The sequence below is a fragment of the Arachis duranensis genome, chromosome 9, assembly GCF_000817695.3.
Source record: "Arachis duranensis cultivar V14167 chromosome 9, aradu.V14167.gnm2.J7QH, whole genome shotgun sequence".
Lineage (NCBI taxonomy): Eukaryota > Viridiplantae > Streptophyta > Magnoliopsida > Fabales > Fabaceae > Arachis > Arachis duranensis.
In genome coordinates this window covers 48696493-48720964 of record NC_029780.3, presented here as the reverse complement: position 1 = coordinate 48720964, position 24472 = coordinate 48696493, and the positions used below count along the sequence as shown (strand labels likewise).

Here is a 24472-nt window from a genome sequence, read left to right as displayed (position 1 = left end):
CATATACATGAACACCACAGACACATGCCTCCATCTTAAACCCTTGGTGCCTAGCATTGTTTCTTATTGTGTTTCTTTCCTTTTTCACTTTTATTGTTCTTTCTCTTTACTTATTGGGATCTTATTATTTAGTTAGTCTCAAAGGATATGTTTCAAGCATAGTATTCAGGGTAGATAGTTGCCTTCTTTGCTTGTTTGGTGAACCAACTTAGCTTACTAATCATCCTACCATAAACATACAGGATTCACTTCACAAAATAACTCCACTCTTGTTTTTCATAACATTTATTTTCATTTGGCTTAAGGGATAAACATACAAATAAGAAAGATGAAGTTGAAAACCAAGGACACTAGACTAGTAATCATAGACTTTAACAACAATGAAACTTAAGTGCAGAATTGAAAATCCTAAGCTACTATGGAAGCATGTTCTATTTCATACATGATTTTTCTTATTTAAAGCTTGAAAAGGTAGAGAACAAGAAGGAACTCTACCACCTTTTACTCATGAGGTTGATCATGCTCTTTTGCTTCCTTGTCTTCTTTGTGTCCACTTGTGCTTCCCTGCATTCTTGTTATTCTGGCTTTCTTCCAATTTTTTAATGCCTTCCTTACTAATTCATGGCTCTTTTCAACACTTTCTCTTTCCTCTCGTGCTAGCTCATCTTTTACATCCTCATACTTTGTGATTCCTGGATGCAGCACGGGCAGTTGTCCAACTAGGTTTCCGAGCCTAGCTTGAGTGTTTATGTGATATCCTGTCTTGCTCATATACACTCCTTCAGAAAAAGCTCTGTATTCATCGAATATATCTGCTTGCTCTTTTTGTCTTCGATGCATATCATGAACATGTGCACCTTGGTGTGCTTGGATGTGGATTATCCTTTGGATGGCTTCTTGCTATTGATCTTGTTTTTGGCTTATTGAATTGAAAGCTTCTCCCCACTGCCCCCCTTGTTCTAGTTGTTGCTCCATCAATTGTTTCTGCCACTCATTCTGCTGAGTTCTCCAATTGGAAAATGATTCCTCTTGGTGACTCATCATCTGTAATTGAAGCTCCTTCTATGCCCCTTGGTTTTCCAAGTATTGCCTGGATAGGTTATCTATGGCTTTTTGTAATTGATGTATGTTCAAAGTGGTTGGGTCTTGTTCCTCCTGGTTTTGTCCTTCTGTAACTTGATGAGCTGCTCTTTTTCTTTGCCTTCGCTGAGGTAAAGGAGTTGCAACAGCTCGCATCCGTCGGACTATAATTGGAATGCCCACCTTTATCCATTTGGGTCTTCCTCTTCAAACACTACCCCAGCCTTTTTACACAAACGGAATATGGTGCATGGATAGCCTAACTTTCCTCTAGAATCACTATTCTCAGCAGCTTTTTGAATCCCTTGAGATATGAGTTCATGAACCTTGATTTTCCCACCTTTCATTATACATTGCACCATTGTTGCTCTCTTGAGGTTCACTTTTGAGTTGTTTCCAGCAGGGAGGATATTTCTCCTCACAATTTCGAACTACCCTTTGGCCTTCGGAAGAAGATCTCTTCTTTTTATAAAGTTGGGTTTCCCATTGGGATTTCTGTCCCAATCTGCCCCTGGCACACAAATATCCTTCACAATCTGGACATGATTAGGGCTATTGTCCATTCTCAATTGGTAGCTCTCCTCTTCAAAGGGTATGGCTCGCAACTTTAATATCCTCATAAATCTCATGGGACTGAAATCTATCGTCACTCCTCTCACGAAACTCGTATAGGAGTCATCCTGTTTATCATACCTAACTGCATTAGCATAAAACTCCCTTACCATGGTTGCGCTTACTTTCGTGACTGGGTCAGTGAGGAGTTCCCATCTTCTCGTCTCCACCTTTTCCATGATTCTGGGACACTCAGTTTTCCTCACTTGGAAGCGTAGTTCATATATAATTTCCTTGTCAGCCATCCACCCATATTGCAATGCATGGTAGAAGCTTCTGAATTTCTTCTCGTCAAAGGGATGTTGTTCCATAGGTTCCTTCCCTTTTCTCCTTTTTGAACTCGATGATGCCATGGGTGATGGTTGCGGTTCACAAGATGAGGCTTATGAGAGTGTGTATGATTCTTTAGTGGAAAAGGGAATGTATGGTGTGTATTTTGAAGGTGATAAATTGGAATGGAAAGTTATTGGATGAAAAGGGTTATATAGAAGAGTAGTGAATGCTTGAAGGGTGTAGATCAATGGTACGGTTTTGATAGCGAACGGTTGGGGTTTGGCACAAGGTGAGCACAAGGATCATCATATTTATGAACTGATTGCATTGGTTTCAAAGATGACCCTTTCTCATCCTTGCATGGCAACATTTTCCAAGGGGCTCTCCTTGAAGACAAGTGTATAACCCCCCTAATTGAAGTGGCTGAACCTCCTTCCATTGGTTGTTCCATCAATCTACTCTAACCCCGCTTTTTTCATTTCCTATACAAGACAAAAGGAGTACAAAAAAATTAATTGAATTTTTGGTGGGAAGATTTAAAATATGAACTAGCTACCGTAAAAATTTTTTTTATGATCTTCATGAAGACAAAACAACTGACTTCTTTGATGCTCATATATGCACATTGGTTACACCAAACTTAGTTTGTGATCATGTGGTATTTAAGGGTTTAATCAAGACTCTTAGCCCAAAATGACATAAATTGTGTTCATGCGATCTTAATATGCCTTGAACACTAAACTTGTTATTCACTATATGTTGCATATAAGGGATCTGTTGAATGTTTGTCAAGTTGTTTTGAAATTCATGATCTTACTTTATTAACTAACACTAAAGAATTTAAAAGAAGGGATAAGAATCATGGGTTGCCTCCTATGAAACCCTTCTTTAGAGTCATTAGCTTGACGTTTGGTCCTTGTCAAGGTGGCTGATAGTGCTTGAAATCTTCTCCCCTTGCAGTGAACCTATGTCCATTGGCCTTGTTGAAAAGCTTCATATGTTCTAGGGACAAGACTTTGTTGATGATGTATACTTGAGGTAGCTGAGATGGGGTAGTAGAAAGATGAGGTGGGATGGTTGGATAGTGAGCAGAGATCACTTCATCTCCTGGGAAGAAATTTTCAGTAGGGATTTTCTTGTTTCTCCACCTTCTGGTACTTTCCTCCTTGTTCCCATTGATGCTGTCTTGCTTTTTATGGACTCTTTCTCTAAGGACTCCTTGTTGCTAGCTTTGCATGACTCTGGTGTGCTCAGCTCCCGTTGAGTTACCTTTGAATGAGGTTCTTCCTGAATATATGGCTTCCTAACCAATGGGGTTTCTAATTGTGTTGTTTGTGCTGCATTGTTTGTTTCTTGCATCAGTGTTTCATTATGCCCTTCTCTTAATTCTTTGTTTTCTTGACTTGCTTCTTGCCCTGAATTGAGGACATTGAAGGTGAGTTGTTCATCATGTATCCTTAAGATTAGCTCCCCCCGTTCCACATCTATAAGTGCTCTAGCAGTGGCTAAGAATGGCCTCCCTAAGATGATTGGATGGAGATGACTTTCTTCCATCTCCAGGATAACAAAATCTGTAGGAAGATAGTAGCTCCCAACCTTCACCAGCACATTTTCAACTACTCCTATTGCCTAGTTTTGAGTTTTGTCAGCCAATCTGATAATTACATCAGTAGGAGTTAGTTCATTGATTTAGAGCTTCTTCATGAGGGAGAGGGGCATTAAGTTGATGCTTGCTCCCAAGTCACAAAGCCCTTTGTCAATCTTTGTTTTGCCTATAGTACAAGGGATATGGAAGCTCCCTAGGTCTTTCCTTTTTATAGGTAGCTGTGGTTGGATGAGAGCACTGCACTCCTTGTTCATCAGTATTGTTTGCCCACCCTTCAATGAACTCTTTCTGGTCAACAGCTCTTTTATGTACTTAATGTATGCAGGCATCTGTTAGAGAGCTTTAATGAATGGTCTGTTTACCTGAAGGGATGCAAACATATCAAGGAACCTTGAGTATATTCTTCTTGCTTCACCACCTTTGAGTCTTTGAGGAAAGGGTGCATATGGGTTCAGACCCTCTTCTTTTAGCTTATCCTTCTGTGAAGGATTGGGTTCCTGATTTCTCTCCCCCTGCTTATCTTCTGGACTGTCTTGAAGATGTTTTGCTTGTGTGACTGCTTCCTCCACACTCACTTCATCACTAGTGGTGATCACTTTGCACTCCTCCCATCTTACTTTCTTAGCTTCTCCTCTGGGGTTCTTCTTTGTGTCACTTGGGAAGCTGTCAGTGGACTTAGAAATTTGCTGGGATAGATATCCTACTTAGGATTCCAACCTTTTGATGGTATCTCCTTGGTTCTTGATGTTGGTTCGCACCTCATCCTTGAATGCTTTGTTTTCCTGGACTTCCTTGCATAAACCTTCAAGTAAGGTTTCAATTCTAGAGAGTCTATCCTTAGAGTATGATGGTGGGTTTGGGTTATAAGAGTGAGGATGATCATGCTGGTTTTGATATGGATGTTGAGGAGTGTGGTTAGGTGGTTGTTGATATGATCTTTGTGATGAATGTTGGTGGATAGCATGGTTGTTAGGATTGTGATTTTGACGTCTCTGGTCTTGGCCTTGGTCTTGTTGGTTTCCCCACCCAAAGTTGGGGTGGTTCTTCCATCCTGGATTTTAGTTTTGGAGTATAGATCATGATTTTGCCTTGGTGAGTTACCAACATAGTTGGCTTGCTCCCATTCACCTTCTTCCTCTGTGTTCACTCCTTCTTGGGTTAATGATTGTGTGGTGACTGCTGCAACTTGGTTCTTCTCCATTTGCTTTGTAAGGTCAGCTAGTTACTTTGCAATCATCTTGTTCTGAGCTAGTAGTGCATCAACATGGTTCAGTTCTATTACACCTCGAGTGTTGCTCCTCTTAGAAGCATATAAGTAGTCATTCTCAGCTATAGTTTCAATGACATCTATGGCTTCTTCGATGGTCTTTTTCTTGTTCAAAGATCCTCCGGATGAGTGGTCTACTGCCTTCTTCAATTCATACGAGAGTCCCTCATAGAAAATATGCAGTTGTACCCATTCATTGAACATGTCCGGTGGGCACCTTCTTGTCAAATCCTTAAACCTCTCCCATGCTTCGTAGAGAGTTTCACCATCTTGTTGCCTGAAAGTTTGTACCTCAGCTCTCAGCCTATTGATCCTTTGAGGAGGATAGAATCTTGCCAAAAATTTGTTCACCACATCTTCCCAATTTGTTAAGCTCTCCTTTGGGAAGTATTCAAGCCATTTAGATGCCTTGTCCCTGAGTGAAAAAGGGAACAAGAGCAGCCTATAGACATCCAGGTGGACTCCATTAGACTTCACTGTGTCACAAATTCTCAGGAAGGTGGTTAGGTGTTGATTGGGGTCTTCTTGAGCACTTCCTCTAAATGAACAATTGTTTTGAACAAGGGTGATGAGTTGGGGTTTTAGCTCAAAGTTGTTAGCATGTATGGTTGGCTTTTGGATGCTGCTTCCACAGTTGGCTGGGTCTGGGTTGATGTAAGATCTTAGAACCCTTCTTCCTGGCTCAGCATGATTCCCATGACCATCTCTGGCATGGTTATGAGCTTCTCCTTCATGGTTATCCTCCATGATTGTTTCAAAGAATTCCTCCTCTTCCTCTGGCATACAACCATCACAGCTCACAGCAAGAAAGAAATTGTAGAAAATGGTTAAAGTGGTTGTTAGTGTGAGTGGTGCAAATTGTCAAACAGTTAGTTTGTTAGTGAATAAAATTGTAAATAATGCGGGAAAATAAAAGTGAAGATAAGGAAAGGGAAGAAGTAAATGTAACTGAAAGTAAACAGCTAAACAAAATGAACAAAAGAAAAAAAATGCTCAATCTAGTGATCTTCCAACTTAATCATTGTTGATTCAAAATCAATCCACGTCAACGGCGCCATAAACTTGATGCATGGGAACTTGTCTCTCAACAAATTTCCTTCGGCAAGTATACCGAGTTGTCGTCAAGTAAAAACTTACAAAAGAGTGAGGCCGAATCGCACAGGGATTGATTGGTCAAGCAATTTTAATTGGAAGAATGCTCTAGTTGAGCTAAGCAGAAAGTGGATATAGAATTGCAGAAAATTAAATGGCGAGAAAGTAAATGACAGAAAATAAAGTGCAGAATCTTAAATGGGAAATGGGGTGATTAGCATGACAGTAAATAACAGAAAATAAAGAGAATGGGTAAGATCAGAAATAGGAAAATCATTGGGTTTAGGAGGTGTTGCATTCTCTGGATCAAGTTCATTCTCATCTCTTCCTCAATCAATGCATTCATTGATCTCCTTGGCAATCTTAAGTGATTGGATCCCAATTCCTTGGCAATCCAATCTATCTAAACTTGAACAAATGTCCAATTCCTTGATATAATTGCTCATGAGAAGAGATGATTCATGGTCACTGATTATACCACATGTATTTTCAAATCAAAGTGTTGGTAAGGTTAAATGTCAAAATACCCATCCAAACACAATTCGGTCCAACATGAGAAAGCATTTCTAGTATGATCTCCTCATCCCTTTTCCAAGGCTCAGAAGAGATCCAATTATGTAGAGTTTCTTTCCCAAGATAACAATCCAATTAGATGAAGATCGAAAGCTTTCTAGTAAGATCAGGAGAAAAGAAAGAAGAAGAATAATGAAAGCTATGATTGATCCATCAAATTACAACAGAGCTCCCTAACCCAATGAAAAGGGTTTAGTTGTTCATAGCACTAGAAGATGGAAATGAAGAAGAAGAAAGATACATTCTAACTCTAGAAGTTGCAGAAAAGTAAAATATACAGAGTGTAGTTTCCTCAAATGTGCCGATCCCTTTTCTAGTTCAAAACTACTCTTATATATACTACTCTTCTTGGTCTTCTAGTCAATTCTGCAAGTCTTGGATATGGGCCTTTGATCTTAAATTAAAGCAATTGGGAATCTTCAGTGGGCTCAGCTTTAGTTACAGAGAGAAAGTGATGTAAGCATGGACTTTGGCTTGGTGCTTTAGTGGCGTTAACGCTGAGTGACATTATGGGTTCGAGAACGTTAGTGGTAATCACTTTTCTCACTAACGTTCCCCCCACTAACGTTCCCTTACAAGCCTTCGCAAGTGTTATTGGGACTCACCTTTCCCAATAACGTTGCATTGTGCCCCTAGCCTCCACGTTAGAGCTCACGTTAACTAAGTTAACGTGGCTCTTAACGTGGTTATGTCTCATCTTCGCAAGCGTTATTGGGACTAACCTTTCCCAATAACGTTGTCTTGTGCCCTTAGTCTTCACGTTAGAGCTCACGTTAACTAAGTTAACGTGGCTCTTAACATGGTTATGAATGCCATCCCAACGTTAGTGACAAAGGTGAGTGTCACTAACGTTGGCTCATCATCTTCAACTCCACGTTAACTTTCACGTTAGTGGTCTTAACGTGACCACTAACGTGGGCAATGCAAGCTTGATCCAATGTTAGTGACAAAGGTGAGTGTCACCAACGTTGGCATTGTTCCTCTCTTCCACGTTAGAGTCCACGTTAACTTAGTTAACGTGACTCTTAACGTGGTTCATTGCCACATCTTGGAGCGTTAGTGGTGATCACAATTACCACTAACGTTGGAGTCTTTTTTTGTCTCCACGTTAACTACCACGTTAATGTAGTTAACATGGGAATTAACGTGGCTCGTGATGGCTTCGGGGGCGTTACTCGTGTTCACTTTTCTCGTTAACGTTGCACGCTTATCCCTATTCCACATTAGTACCTACGTTAACTAGGTTAACGTGGATGCTAACGTGGCTCTTCATTGCTTCTTTTATCCTGAAATTACACAAAAAAAGTGCATCAAAGCTCTAATCCAAGTCATGAAATCATGCATCATCCATATTAACATTCAATCTTTGTACAATTCTCATGAAATAATGTAAAATTCACAATATTTTTCTGAATCAAAATGTAAGTGTTCTTTTACCCAAAATTTACTTATTTCCTAAGAAAATGAATGAAACTACTCTAAAACAGAAAAGAAAAGGTCAATGAAACTGGCCTAGATGCCCTGGCATCATTATGAAAAATAGTGTTTTTGGGTTTTGAAAAGGTTTTGAACAAGAGAAATGGATTGTAGAGAATTAATAAGTTAATAACTAATAAAACTCTTGGCAAGGTATGAAAACTGGAAGTCCTATCCTAGTTATCCTTATCAATGGTGAAGAGAATTATATTTTTGCTCCCACTAAGCCAACCTCTAACTATGAAGGTCAGTTAAGTGGACAAATTAATTTAACACCTAAAGTCCTAGTCAACTCCACAAGGAAAGACTAGAGTTATAGGAATCTAAATTAATAAGCAAAGATAACAATTATCAATCACAATGAGTTTGACAACTCAAGAGTTACCAATTAATCAACCAAAGCCAAAAGGGAAAAATCTAAATTATTTATATAATAAATAGAAGAAAGCAATTATGAGTCTGAAATACCTCAAATTATATTAAATAAAGATATCAATTCAAACATGGAAAAGTTCATAAATTAGATTGAAAAGATAAATAAAAGGAACATTGAACCTGTAATTGTAGAAGATGAAAATATTCCTAAGTCTTTTAAGAGGAGTCCTAATCCTAATCCTAAGAGAGAAGAGAGAGGAGAGAACCTCTCTCTCTAAAAACTACATCTCAATTATGAAAAGTGAGTTATGATTTGATCTGAAGTATTCGTGATGAATGAATGGATTGCCCCACTTTATAGCCTCTAATCTATGCTTTTTGGGTCAAAAACTGGGTCAGAAACAGCCCAAAAATCGCTGATTTCGAAATCTGGTACGTACAGGTCGCGGGAAAGTGACGCGGAAGCGTCGTCCACGCGTTTGCGTGGATTGAAATTCGCAGATGCGGTGCGGGCGTGTCATCCATGCGTTGGCGTCGCCTAACTTCGTGGCAGCTATGGCAAATTATATATTGTTGCGAAGCCCTGGATGTTAGCTTTCCAACACAACTAGAACGACATCATTTGGACCTCTGTAGCTCAAGTTATGGTCAATTTAGTACCAAGAGGTCAGACTAGACAGCTTTAGCAGTTCCTTCAGTTTCTTGTATTCTTTCCAGTTTTGCATGCTTCCTTTCCATCCTCTAAGCCATTCCTGCCCTGTAATCTCTAAAATCACTTAACACACATATCAAGACATTGAATGGTAATAAGAGAGGATTAAACATAGCAAAATTAAGACCAAAGAAGCATGTTTTCAATCATAACACAAAATCAGGAAGGAAAATGTAAAACATGCAAATCATATGAATAAGTGGGTAAAGAGTTGATAAAAACCACTCAATTGAGCACAAGATAAATCATAAAATAGTGGTTTATCAACCTCTCCACACTTAAACATTAGCATGTCCTCATGCTAAGCTCAATAGAAGCTATAAAAGGGTGAAGAGGAATGATAGAGAGTATGCAATGCAGCCTATCTATGTGAATGCAACTACATGCAAAATGTTTCTACCTACTTGGTTAAAAGTAAATAAGTTCTCCAAGCAAAAATAATTCAAATTCCACTAATTCAAATCATACAGTGAAAACAAGTAAACTTGTAAGAAGATAGCTCATGAAAGCAGGGAACATAGAATCAAGCACTGAACCCTTACTGGTAGTGTATATCACTCTAACTCTCAAGTGTCTAGGGTCAATCACTCTATTCCTCTCTAATCATGCTTTTTAAACTTTGTTCTTCATCTAACCAATCAACAAATATTTAGTATACCAATGCAAACATAATGAGGTCTTTTCAGGGTTGTAATGGGGCTGAGGTAAAGGTAAGGATATATGTATGACCAAGTGAGTTTTATAAATTGAATCTTTAATTAACCTAAGCTTTCACCTAACATACATATACTTTATATAACTTCAGAATCATGCCTAGCTATCCAAAATCCTTTATTTTGCATTACCTACTCATGCATAAGTTTTTTTTTTAAATTTTATCACATATGCATTGATTTTTTCATTAGCTTATCATTGGAGTAATTTTGTCCCCTTATTTATTTATTTATATTATATATTTTTTTCTTTTTCTCTTTTTTTTATAGAGACATAAAAACTAAAATAACATATCAATGCATATGGAATTTTTTATTTTTTGTTTTACATGAGTAGGTACCCAAATTTCCCAATATTCAAAATTAGAAACTTGATACATTCCCTTATTAACCCATGTTTCCACAGTTTCCCCACACTTAGTTGATGCACAGCCTCTATGCTAAGCTAACCAAAGATTCAATTGGGATATTTAATTTATTTTTTTTAAGTCTAGTGATGTGGTAAAATATTAAACAAATGGGGGTTAAAAAGCTCAAAGTGTCTAACAGAGGTAATTTAAAGGGTAGGCTTATTTGGGATAAGTGAGCTAAACAAATGATGGCCTCAATCATATATAAGCATGTAAATATACTAAATAATGGACATACAGATTGGAACAAAGTAAAGATTGTAATCATAGAGAAGAAAACACACAAGAATAAAATTTATGGTTAAATAATGTAACCATCAATTAAGCTCAAATCTCACAGCTCGTGTGTTCTTTGGCTCAAAAACCATGTTCCAAATACAACTTCCAAACAAGTTTAACACAAATTTTTCAATTTAAATTAGTGAAATACTATAAAAATTTCTTGAAAAAGAAAATATTACTTCAACCAAGTAGTAACTAAATGCATAAAATCAAACAAACATGCAATCTATTATGCAATGCAACAATGAATAAACAAGGAAAATAGAATATTGGTGTTGAGAAGAGAATAACTGACCCGTGGAGATCAGTATCGACCTCCCCACACTTAAAGATTGCACCATCCTCGGTGCATGCTAAGATGTAAAAGTGGACGGGCTGCTCCAACTGATGCCTTTCTCTATAGATTGTGCAGATCGACTTGCCTGTCTCCCCATTAAGAAGTTTTTTTCTCTCTCTTCGTGGTGGCCATCCTGAAAGAAGAGAAAAAGGAAGGAAAGTAACCCAAAAATAAAGATAAGAGCATAAATAAAATATGGGTGTTAATGCCAAATAATAAAGGTCTCAATTACGTGGTAGCTACAACATGCAAGTGAGAAAATAGTGGAAGCAAATGGCATATTAATAGTGCAAAAGTTGCAACAATGGGAAGACAGTGTGGGTAATGCAAGATAGTGTAAGTGCATATCAATGCAAACGGAATATTAGTATTATAAGAATTAGCATTGACTTATGAATAATAATACCCAATTTGAATAAAACAAGTCATGAAGCACCAGAATAATTCAAGAAAAGATGCAATAGTTGAAGAAGAGAATTATAACACCAATGAAAAAGAAAAAGAAAGTAAGAAAGGAGGAAGGAAGAAATAAGGAGGAAAGAAAAGATTTAGATATGGGGAAGAAAAAGATAAGATATTTGGCTGATTTGGATAAGCTGTGCGCCGCTGGTGACGCGGACGCGTGAGTGACGCATTCGCGCTGACAGCGCTTCTATGAAATGACGCGGACGCGTCATCCATGCGGTCGCGTGGATTGATTTGTGCCATTAGCGTGAGGAAAGCCTCGCGGTCGCGCAACTCTCTGTTTGAAATTCATATTGCCAAATCTTTGGGTGATGCTATCGCGTGGTTGACGCGATTGCGTGGATGGCATAAATTTGAAAACGGCGCGGACACATGGGGCACGCATACACGTGGCAGGACTTGTGCTTCTAGCACGAGTCCAGCCCAATTCTAGCTCAACTTTCGGCCATACACCCTTTTTACGTTGATTTTGAGGCACGCATTCGCGTGGGCGACGCGGACGCGTGGGAGGCATTTTGCCCACATGACGCGGACGCGTCAGCGATGCGGTCGCGTGGACCAATTTGTGCCAAAGGCACGCTTTCAGCCACGCCTTCGCGTGCCTTTCTGTTCACTTTTCTTTTCTTCCAAATACACTTGTGACGCGGACGCATTAGCGACGCTTACGCGTCGCGTGCATTATTTTTTTTTATAATGCAGTATGCAGAATGCAATGCTTAATATGAATGCTATGCATGATTCCCGGTTCAATCAAAACTCAAAAACAAACAAAATAGACTAGAATTAAAACTAAAAAAGGGGACGATCATACCATGGTGGGTTGTCTCCCACCTAGCACTTTTATTTAAAATCCTTAAGTTGGACATTTGGTGAGCTCTTTGTTATGGTGGCTTGTGCTTGTATTCATCCAAAAATCTCCACCAATGTTTGGAATTCCAGTAGCCTCCGGGATACCAAACTAGGCGCAGAAAGCCTTCAAGTAAGTTAAAGCAAGTGACAAGGCCCCAAGAGTGTTGATTGCCAGAATGAATTTCGGGGTCCCAAACCTTGCTTTTGCACCCGTCTTCTTGTTGAGCAATATTGTTCCATCCGGGTGGCAAGCAGTCTGAATTCTCACTAAAGCGGCCAAAAAACTTCCTAGACCCATTCAGTTGAGCTCTACACCAACCTTTACATTTAAACTTAAAGCTTCCAACCATAATGAACCTTGCAGGACAATTCTTAGCACTGACCATATTCCTCTTACTCTTAATGCGACAAAGAGCTCTAAGTTGACCATCCGTCTCCAGTAGCCCAGATTCAAGTGGAATTAGAAAGCTAAGGGATATGAATTTTACCCACTTGAATGTTGTGAAGGATGATGGCAACTTAGGGGGAGGTGTTTCTAATGAACGTGCAAGCTCCACTCCCTTGTGCTCTTCTTTGACATCTTCCACCTCTTTGCAAGCTTCTTCAATTTCAACCTCTTCCTCTTGGTAGCTTTCTTCGGATTCAATTTCTTCTTCATTATTCTCCAAGGGCATGGGAGGTTGTGCTTCTTCTTCTTTAATCTCCATGTCAAGTCCAATGGGAGAGAATTCAAATGTAGATAAGAATTCATTAATGATTGAATCCATCTCTTGATCGTCCCCTTCAAAGTCTTCAACCATGATATACCTTGGAGGTTGTACACCCTCCTCAACATTAAATTCAAACTCCTTAGAAGGAGGCTCTATTACTTGAGTTTCCCATGGAGGTTCCGCATCTCCTAAGTCTTCAACTACTGCTTCCTCTTCAATGGCAGGCGTAGCTTCTTCCAATTGTTCCAATACCAAATCGTGCTGCTCACTGTCCACCGGAGTGTCTAACTTCTCCTTCCTGCCACGTTCTTCAGTAGATTCTCCATATGAAGCCATGGGGGTTCCTTGAATGTCCGAACGTTCGAAAGGAAATCGATTTATTGCTTTATCCATGTGTTTAAGTATGAAATCGTATTCCTCCTTGATGGTTTCTTTTCTATGATAACTCCCTTCAACTACTCCTTCATCTACAAAGGTCTCTTCTACCTTCACCTTTAGTGCCTCCTCTAGCTCTTTATGAAGTATGGATTCGTGAAGATGATCCCTTCACTCTTGTTCCATGTCAATAGCATCAATGGGATCATGTTGCTCTTGGATTGATGGATGTGGGTGCTCTTCCATGGATGGTGGTAATGGGATGGAGAGATCATTCTGTGGTTGAGATGGAAGTACACTGGAGCTTGAGGGTTGGTGCACGAAATTGTGATCATCAACAATGGCTCTAACAACTTGGTAGCGCTCTCAAACGTGAATCACATTTAGTCACAACTCCACACAACTAACCAGTAAGTGTACTGGGTCGTCCAAGTAATACCTTACGTGAGTAAGGGTCGATCCCACAGAGATTGTTGGTATGAAGCAAGCTATGGTCACCTTGTAAATCTCAGTCAGGCGGATAATAGATGGTTATGGATTTTTGAATAATAATAAATAATAAACATAAAATAAAGATAGAGTTACTCATGTAATTCAATGGTGGGAATTTCAGACAAGTGTATGCAGGTGCTGTGTTCCTTCTGAATCTCTGCTTTCCTACTGCTTTTATCCAATCTTTGTCACTCCTTTCTATGGCAAGCTGTATGTAAGGCATCACCGTTGTCAATGGCTACATCCCATCCTCTCAGTGAAAATGGTCCAAATGCTCTGTCACAGCACGGCTAATCATCTGTCGGTTCTCGATCATGTTGGAATAGAATCCCTTGATTCTTTTACGTTTGTCATCACGCCCAGCAATCGCGAGTTTGAAGCCCTTCACAGTCATTCAATCCCAGAATCTTACTCGGAATACTAGAGACAAGGTTAGACTTTCCGGATTCCCATGAATGCTGCTATCAATTCTAGCTTATACCACGAAGATTCTGATTAAGGAATCCAAGAGATATGCACCCGGTCAAAGGTAGAACGGAAGTGGTTGTCAGTCACGCGTTCATAGGTGAGAATGATGATGAGTGTCACGGATCATCACATTAGATTGAAAAGATAAATAAAAGGAACATTGAACCTGTAATTGTAGAAGATGAAAATATTCCTAAGTCCTTTAAGAGGAGTCCTAATTCTAATCCTAAGAGAGAAGAGAGAGGAGAGGACCTCTCTCTCTAAAAACTACATCTCAATTATGAAAAGTGAGTTATGATCTGATCTGAAGTATCCGTGAAGAATGAATGGATTCCCCCACTTTATAGCCTCTAATATGTGCTTTCTGGTCCAAAAACTGGGTCAGAAACAACCCAAAAATCGCTGATTTTGAAATCTGGAATGTACAGGTCGCGGGAAAGTGACGCGGAAGCGTCGTCCACGCGTTTGTGTGGATTGAAATTCCCAGATGCGACATGGGCGCGTCATGCACGCGTTCGCGTCGCCTAACTTCAGGGAAGCTATAGCAAAATACATATTGTTGCGAAGCCCTGGATGTTAGCTTTCCAATGCAACTGAAATTGCGTCATTTTGACCTCTGTAGCTCATGTTACGGTCGATTTAGTACCAAGAGGTCAGACTGGACAGCTTTAGCAGTTCCTTCAGTTCCTTGTATTCCTTCCAGTTTTGCATGCTTCCTTTCCATCCTCTAAGTCATTCCTGCCCTGTAATCTCTGAAATCACTTAACACATATATCAAGGCATTGAATGGTAATAAGAGAGGATTAAACATAGCAAAATTAAGACCAAAGAAGCATGTTTTCAATCATAACACATAATCAGGAAGGAAAATGTAAAACATGCAAATCATATGAATAAGTGGGTAAAGAGTCGATAATAACCACTCAATTGAGCACAAGATAAACCATAAAATGGTGGTTTATCAGGTGCCAAGCCAAGATCTACAAAATTGCTCGACCTATAGGGATAAAACTCCCACATATATATATGTGCATTTTTCTTCTGAATAAAGTTTTTTAGATTTTCTACAAATTCTCAAGACGCATTAGTCTGAAACGCTAAAAAGTTCATCGCCCGATTATAAAGCTACAAGATCGGTAGAAAGCGAAGATCAAATTCACTGTCCGACCACAATAAAGATAAAAAAAGATGAAAACCAAATTCATCAAAAGGTCAACCAAACAAGGATCAAACCTGACCTCAACAAAATCGGCAAAGATGAAAAAGCAACAAAACAGAATAATTCGAGAAGTTATCAAAAGTGATCCATAGAAAGGACCTGACGAGGTATTAATAAAATGGGTTGCTAAAAATAACTTAAAAGACAGGCCGACATAGAGAAGTCAGACCAGTTGATCACAAAAACCAAAGTTATAAAAAGTCAATCCCTGAAAAGAGGCATGGCCAGTCCTAAAAAAGAAGATTACTAAAAATAACTTAGAAGGGACCGACGCAAAAATAAATTTATGGTTAAATAATGTAACCATGTAAATAAGCTCAAAATCTCACAGGTTGTGTGTTCTTTGGCTCAAAAACCATGTTCCAAATACAACTTCAAACAAATTTAACACAAAAAGTTTATAATTTAAATTAGTGAAATTTTCAAAAATAGGGTCCTAGAAAGAAACTCATTATTTTTCAACCAAGTCATACTTAAATGCAAACAATCAATTACACATGCAATCTATTATGCAATGCAACAATGAACTAATAAAGAAAATAAGACACTGGAGTTGAGAAGAGAACAACTAACCCATGGAGATCGGTATCGACCTCCCCACACTTAAAGATTGCACCGTCCTCGGTGCATGTTAAGATGTACAAGTGGATGGGTGGCTCCAACTGACGCTTTTCTCTGAGGATTATGGAGATGGACTTGTTTGTCTCCCTATTTAGACGTCTTCCAGTTCTCTTCCCGGTGGCCATCCTGACAGAAGAGAAAAGGGAAAAAAAGTAATCCAAAAATAAAGATAGAAAACAAATAAAATATGGTTGGGTTAATGCCAAATAATGAGGGTCTCAAGTACATGGTAGCTACAACATGCAATTGAGAAAATAATAGAAGCAAACGGCATATCAGAAGTGCAAACATTGCAACAAAGAGGAAGAGTGTGGGTAATGAAAGACAATGTAACTTCATGTCAATGCAAAAGGAATACAGGTGTCGTAAAAGATTGACATTGACAGAAAAATAATACCACCCAACATTGGAAAACAAGTCACTAAGCACCAAAATAATACCAGAAAAGATATAACAGTTGAATATGCACAAGTAACACCAATGGAAAAATAATAAATTTAGAAAAGAAAATATAAACATGCATAAAGTTAAAATGCAATGAATAAAAATATGCAAACAAATTAAGTAAAATAGAATGAAAGATAATAAGTAAGTAAGAAAAGAGGAAGGAAAAATTAGGATTGGGAAAGAAAAGATAGGAATTATGGCGCTGATATGGATAAACTGTGCGTCGCATGCGACACGGACGCGTGGGTCACGCGTTCACGTGAGTTGTGATATTTTCAAGTGACGCGGACGCGTCGATCATGCGGACGTGTGACTTGGTTTATGCTAGTGGCGCGAGAGCAGCCTCGCGTTCGCGCAACTTTCTGTTTCGTTTGCACATTGCCAAAATTTAGGGTGACGCGTGCGCGTGGGTGACGCACACGCGTGGATGGCCTTACTTCCAAATTGACACGGAAGTAAGGCCAACTGTGGAAGCAGCATCCAAAAGCCAACCATACATGCTTACAACTTTGAGCTAAAACCCCAGCTCATCACCCTTGTTCATAACAACTGTTCATTCGGAGGAAGTGCCTAAGAAAACCCAAATCAACATTTAACCACCCTCCTAAGAATATGTGACACTGTGAAGTCTAATGGCATCCACCCAGATGTTTACAGATTGCTCTTGTTCCCTTTTTCACTAAGGGACAAGGCGTCTAAATAGTTGGAGTCTTTCCCAAAGGAGAGTTTAACATCATGGGAAGATGTAGTGAACAAATTCTTGGCAAGCTTCTATCCTCCTCAAAGGATCAACAGGCTGAAAGCTGAGGTATAAACTTTCAGGCAACAAGATGGTGAGACTCTCTACGAAGCGTGGGAGAGGTTTAAGGATTTGACAAGAAGGTGCCCACCGGACATGTTCAATGAATGGGTACAGCTGCATATTTTCTATGAGGGACTCTCGTATGAATCAAAGAAGGCAGTAGACCACTCATCCGGAGGATCATTGAACAAGAAGAAGACCATTGAAGGAGCCATAGATGTCATTGAGACTGTAGCTGAGAATGACTACTTCTATACTTCTGAGAGCAGCAACACTCGAGATGTAATGGAACTAAACCATGTTGATGCACTACTAACTAAGAACAAGAAGATTGCCAAGCAACTAGCTGACCTTACAAAGCAAATGGAAAAGAACCAAGTTACAGCAGTCACCACACAATCATCAACCCAAGAAGGAGTAAACATAGAGGAAGGAGGTGAATGGGAGCAAGCCAACTATGTTGGTAATTCACCAAGGCAAAATCATGATCCATACTCCAAAACTTACAATCTAGGATGGAAGAACCACCCCAACTTTGGGTGGGGAAACCAACAAGACCAAGGCCAAGATCAGAGACGTCAAAATCACAATCCTAACAACCATGCTGTCCACCAACATTCATCACAAAGATCATATCAACAACCACCTAACCACACTCCTCAACACCCATATCAAAACTAGCATGATCACCCTCACTCTTATAACCCAAACCCACCATCATACTCTGAGGATAGACTCTCTAGAATTGAAACCTTACTTGAAGGTTTATGCAAGGAAGTCCAGGACAACAAAGCATTCAAGATGAGGTGCGAACCAACATCAAGAACCAAGGAGATACCATCAAAAGGTTGGAATCCCAAGGGTATCTATCCCAGCAAATTCCTAAGTCCACTGACAGCTTCCCAAGTGACACAGAGAAGAACCCGAGAGGATGAAGCTAAGAAAGTAAGATGGGAAGAGTGCAAGGTGATTACCACTAGTGATGAAGTGAGTGTGGAGGAAGCAGTCACACAAGCAAAACATCTTTAAGACAGTCCAGAAGATAAGCATGAGGAGAGAAATCAGGAACCCAACCCTCCACCGAAGGAGAAAGAAGAGGGTCTGAACCCATATGCACCCCTTCCCCAAAGACTAAAAGGTGGTGAAGCAAGAAGAATATACTCAAGGTTCCTTGATATGTTTGCATCTCTTCATGTAAACATACCATTCATTAATGCTCTCCAACAGATGCCCTCATACATTAAGTACATAAAAGAGCTGCTGACCAGGAAGATTTCATTGAAAGGTGGGCAAACAATACTGATGAACAAGGAGTGCAGTGCTCTCATTCAACCACAGCTACCTATAAAAAGAAAAGACCCAGGGAGCTTACACATCCCTTGTGCTATAGGCAAAACAAAAAGTGACAAAGGGCTTTGTGACTTGGGAGCAAGCATCAACTTAATGCCCCTCTCTCTCATGAAGAAGCTCCAAATCAATGAACTAACTCCTACTGATGTAATTATCAGATTGGCTGACAAAACTCAAAAATAGGCAATAGGAGTAGTTGAAAATGTGCTGGTGAAGGTTGGGAGCTACTATCTTCCCACAGACTTTGTTATCCTAGAGATGGAAGAAAGTCATCTCCATCCAATCATCTTAGGGAGGCCATTCTTAGCCACTGCTAGGGCACTTATAGATGTGGAACAGGGAGAGCTAATCTTAAGGATACATGATGAACAACTCACCTTCAATGTCTTCAAATCATGGCAAGAAGCAAGTCAAGAAAACAAAGAATCAAGAGAAGAGCATAATGAAGCATTGATGCAAGAAACAAGCAGTGAAGCACAAATAACACAATTGGACACCCCATTGGTTGGAAAGCCATATATTCAGGAAGAACCACATTCAAAGGTAACTCAAAGGGAGCTGAGCCCACCAGAGTCATGCAAAGCTAGCAACAAGGATCCCTTAGAGACAGAATCTATAGAAAGCAAGACAGCATCAACAGAAACAAGGAGGAAAGTACCCAGAAGATGGAGAAACAAGAAGATCCCTACAGAGGATTTCTCCCCAGGAGATGAAGTGATCTCTGCTCACTATCCAACCATCCCACCGCATCTTCTTACCATCCCATCTCAGCTACCTAAAGTGTACATCATCAACAAAGTCTTATCCTTGGAACATGTGGAGCTTCTCAACAAAGCCACTAGAGATAAACACACTGCAAGAGGAGAGGATTTGAAGCACCACCAACCACCCTGACAAGGGTCAACCGTCAAGCTAATGACGTTAAAGAAGCGCTTCATGGGAGGCAACCCATGATTCTTATCCCTTCTTTTAAATTCTTTAGTTTTAGTTAATAAAGTAAGATCATGAATTTCAAAACAACTTTGACAAACATTTAACAGAACCCTTATATGCAACATATAGTGAATAACAAGTTTGGTGTTCAAAGCACATTAAGATGGCATGAACACAACTTATGTCATTTTGGGCTAAGAGTCTTGATTAAACCCTTAAACACCACATGATCACAAACTAAGTTTGGTGTCACCAATGTGCATATATAAGCATTAAAGAAGTCAGTTGTTTTGTCTTTCCTGAAGATCATATCTATAGTAAAAATAAATATAAATTTTTTACGATAGCTAGTTCATATTTTAAATCTTCCCACCAAAAATTCAATTAACTTTTTGTACTCCTTTTGTCTTGTATAGGAAATGAAAAAAGGGGGGTTGGTGTAGATTGATGGAACAACCAATGGAAGGAGGTTCGACCACTTCAGTTGGGGGGGTTATACACTTGTCTTCAAGGAGAACCCCTTGGAAAATGTTGCTATGCAAGGATGAGAAAGGGTCATCTTGGAAACCGAAGCAATCAGTTCATAAATATGATGATCCTTGTGCTTACCATGTGCCAAACCCCAACTGTTCACTATCAAAACCGTACCATTGATCTACACCCTTCAACTCTCACCACCGGCCCATATAAGGAACCCTCACCACTCTAGCCCTTCTCAACTATTCATCCAACTCACCTCTCTTCCTTCTCTCAAAATACATTCCTCTAAGACACATCTCGCCTCAAACCAACCGAACTCTATCTTCAAACTCATATCCTTCACCACCTTCACAAACCAAGTCTCACTTATGGCATCATCAAGCTCTAAGAGGCAAAAGAGGAAGGAACCAGTGGAGAGCATTCCCTTCGATGGAGGGAGATTCAAAACGGCCTTCCATGAGCTCAAGTTTGAACAAATAAAGAACAAAAAGATACTGCCTGAGTTGACATTCCAGTTCAACGAAGATGAATGTCCACAAATTCAAGAGAAGATTGAGCAAAAGGGTTGGCAAAAGCTCACCAATCCTGAAACAAGGATTAATGCAACCCTCTTCAAGGAATTCTATGCAAATGTGGTTAGAGAAGACAAGACCATGGCCCCCACCTTCAAGAGCTACGTAAGAGGAACAGAGGTGGATTTCAGCCCCAATGCCATAACAAGGGCTCTCCAGCTGAAATCACCACGTTTTGTTGAGCTCGGTTATCAAAAAAGAATAAGTAATGGCCCCAACAATGATAATCTGGAAGAAATTATAGGTGACATATGTATTGTGGGATCTGACTGGGAAAGGTATTCAGATAAGAAACCCAAATTTATAAAAAGAGGAGATCTTCTTCCGGAGGCCAAAGGGTGGTTCGAAATTGTGAGGAGAAGCAATCCTCCCTGCTGGAAACAACTCAGAAGTGAACCTTAAGAGAGCAACAATGGTGCAATGTATAATGAAAGGTACGGAAATCAAGGTTCATGAACTCATATCTCAAGGGATTCAAACAGCTGCTGAGAAGAGTGACTATGGATGAAAGTTAGGCTATCCAAGCACCATATTCCGTTTGTGTAAAAAGGCTGGGGTAGTGTTTGAAGAGGCAGACCCTGAATGGATAAAGGTGGGCATTCCAATTACAGTTCGACAGATGCATGCTGTTGCAACTCCTTTACCTCAGCGAAGGCAAAGAAAAAGAGCGACTCATAAAGTTATAGAAGGACAAAACCAAGAGGAACAAGACCCAACCACTTTGAACATGCATCAACTACAAGAAGCCATAGATAACCTATCCAGGCAATACTTGGAAAACCAAGGGGCACAGAAAGAGCTTCAATTACAGATGATGAGTCACCAAGAGGAATCATTTTCCAATTGGAGAAGTCAGCATAATGAGTGGCAGAAACAATTGATGGAGCAACAACTAGAACAAGGGGGCAGTAGGGAGAAGCTTTCAATTCAATAAGCCAAAAACAAGATCAATAGCAAGAAGCCATCCAAAGGATAATCCACATCCAAGCACACCAAGGTGCACACATTCATGATATGCATCGAAGACAAAAAAAGCAAGCAAATATATTCGATGAGTACAGATCTTTTTCTAAAGGAGCGTATATGAGCGAGACAGGATATCACATAAACACTCAAGCTAGGCTCGGATACTTAGTTGGACAACTGCCCGTGCTGCATCCAGGAATCACAAAGTATGAGGATGTAAAAGATTAGTTAGCATGAGAGGAAAGAGAAAGGGCTGAAAAGAGCCATGAATCAGTAAGGAAGGCATTAGAAGATTAGAAGAAAGCCAAAATGACAAGAATGCAGGGAAGCACAAGTGAACACAAGGAAGACAAGGAAGCAAAAGAGCATGATGAACCTCATGAGTAAAAGGTGGTGGAGTTCTTTCTTGTTCTCTACCTTTTCAAGCTTTAAATAAGGAAAATCATGTATGAAATAGAACATGCTTCCATAGTAGTTTAGGATTTTTAATTCTGCATTTAAGTTTTATTGTTGTTAAAGTCTATGATTACTAGTCTAGTGTCCCTGGTTTTCAACTTCATCTTGCTTACTTGTATGATTGTCCCTTAAGCCAAATGAAAAGAAATGATATGAAAAACACGAGTGGAGTTATTTTGTGAAGAGAATTCTATATGTTTGTGGTAGGAAGATTAGTTAGCTAAGTTGGTTCACCAATAAGGAAAGAAGGCAACTATCTATCCTGAATCTATGCTTGAAACATATCCTATGAGACTAACTAAATAATAAGATCCCAATAAGAAAAGAAAAAGAGCAATAAAAAAGGGAAGAGAACACAATAAGAAATAATGCTAGGCACACCAAGGGTTTTAAGATGGAGGCTTGTGTCTGTGGTGCTCATGTATAGGGGATATACTTGGATGAATAAGCTCTCAGGAGTGCCTTATCACTTGTTAACTTGGGTTAACTAACTCGGGATTATCAGCTGAAAGTCCACTATCAAGAGTAACCCTTGCTACAGAACACTTAGTAACCCAAAGAGGTGCTGGACACCAAGGTCTCAAGAAAGAAAAATAACAAACCATGTGCATGTATCATAAAGAGTCGCCCTCTTACAGAGTACTTAGCCAAAGGAAGAATGCAATAAATCTTGAGAAAACAAAAGAAGAAAGGATCAATAACTAGGAAGTCTCAGGGGATGTAAACAAGCAAGTGTTCAAGGACATGATAAAGGTCAGAAACCTGGTAAAGGAACGAACCTAAGTTGCTATGCATGAAACTCCATAAAACTAAGGATTTGACTTCCACAACAATGATTCATTCCTCTTTCCTTTTCATTCATCATTCATGTTTCAGTACTTGCTTAGGGAAAAGCAAGCTTTAAGTTTGGTGTTGTGATGCCAGGGCATCTAGGCCAGTTTCACTGACCTTTTCTTTACTGTTTTAGTGTAGTTTCATGCATTTTCTTAGGAAATAAGCAAGTTTTAGATAAAAGAACACTTACATCTTGATCTAGACAAATATTGTGAATTTTACATTATTTCATGAGAATTATGCAAGGAATGAATATTAGATTGGATAATGCATGATTTCATGACTTGGATTAAAGCTTTGATGCACTTTATTTGTGTAATTTCAGGACAAAGGAAGCAAGGAAGAGCCACGTTAGCATCCATGTTAACCTAGTTAATGTAGGTACTAACGTGGAATAGGGATAAGCCTACAGCGTTAATGAGAAAAGTAGACACCAGTAACGCCTACGAAGCCATCATGAGCCACGTTAATTGCCATGTTAACTACATTAACGTGGTAGTTAACATGGAGACAAAAAAGACTCCAACGTTAGTGGTAATTGTGATCACCACTAACGCTCCAAGATGTGGCAATGAACCACGTTAAGAGCCACGTTAACTAAGTTAACGTGGACTTTAACGTGGAAGAGAGGAACAATGCCAATGTTAGTGACACTCACCTTTGTCACTAACGTTGGATCAAGCTTGCATTGCCCACGTTAGTGGTTACGTTAAGACCACAAACGTGAAAGTTAATGTGGAGTTGAAGTTGATAAGCCAACGTTAGTGACACTCACCTTTGTCACTAATGTTGGGATAACATTCATAACCACATTAAGAGCCACGTTAACTTAGTTAACGTGAGCTCTAACGTGAGGACTAGGGGCACAAGGCAACGTTATTGGGAAAGGTGAGTCCCAATAACGCTTGCGAAGATGAGACATAACCACGTTAAGAGCCACGTTAACTTAGTTAACGTGAGCTCTAACGTGGGGACTAGGGGCACAAGGCAACGTTATTGGGAAAAGTGAGTGCCAATAACGCTTGCGAAGGTTTGTAAGGCAACGTTAGTGGTCACGTTAGTACCACTAACGTTGGAGTTAACGTGGGCCATGTGGTGGGAACGTTAGTGAGAAAAGTGATTGCCACTAACGTTCTCGAACCCATAATGTCACTCAGCGTTAATGCCACTAACGCCCCAAGCCAAAGTCCATGCTTACATCACTTTCTCTCTACAACTAAAGCTCAGCCCACTGAAGATTCCCAACTTCTTCAACTTAAGATCAAAGGCCTATATCCAAGACTTGCAGAATTGACTAGAAGACCAAGAAGAGTAGTATATATAGGAGTAGTTTTGAACTAGAAGGGAGATTGGCACATTGGAGAAAACTACACTCTATATATTTTACTTTTATGCAACTTCTAGAGTTAGAATGTATCTTTCTTCTTCTTCATTTCCATTTTCCAGAGCTATGAACAACTAAACCCCTTTCATTGGGTTAGGGAGCTCTGTTGTAATTTGATGGATCAATCATAGTTTTCATTATTCTTCTTCTTTCTTTTCTCTTGATCTTACTAGAAAGCTTTCGATCTTCATCTAATTGGATTGTTATCTTGGGAAAGAAACTCTCCATAATTGGATCTCCT

The 24472-nt window shown here is 39.5% G+C and overlaps 1 non-coding gene across 1 annotated transcript; it reads left to right on the top strand.

Annotated features, from left to right (window-relative positions):
* The first annotated feature begins 5042 nt into the window (after positions 1–5042).
* Positions 5043–5144, top strand: LOC127742174 (small nucleolar RNA R71). The gene has a single exon (XR_008003361.1). It is a non-coding gene; the product is annotated as a small nucleolar RNA R71 (small nucleolar RNA).
* The last annotated feature ends 19328 nt before the right edge of the window (positions 5145–24472 follow it).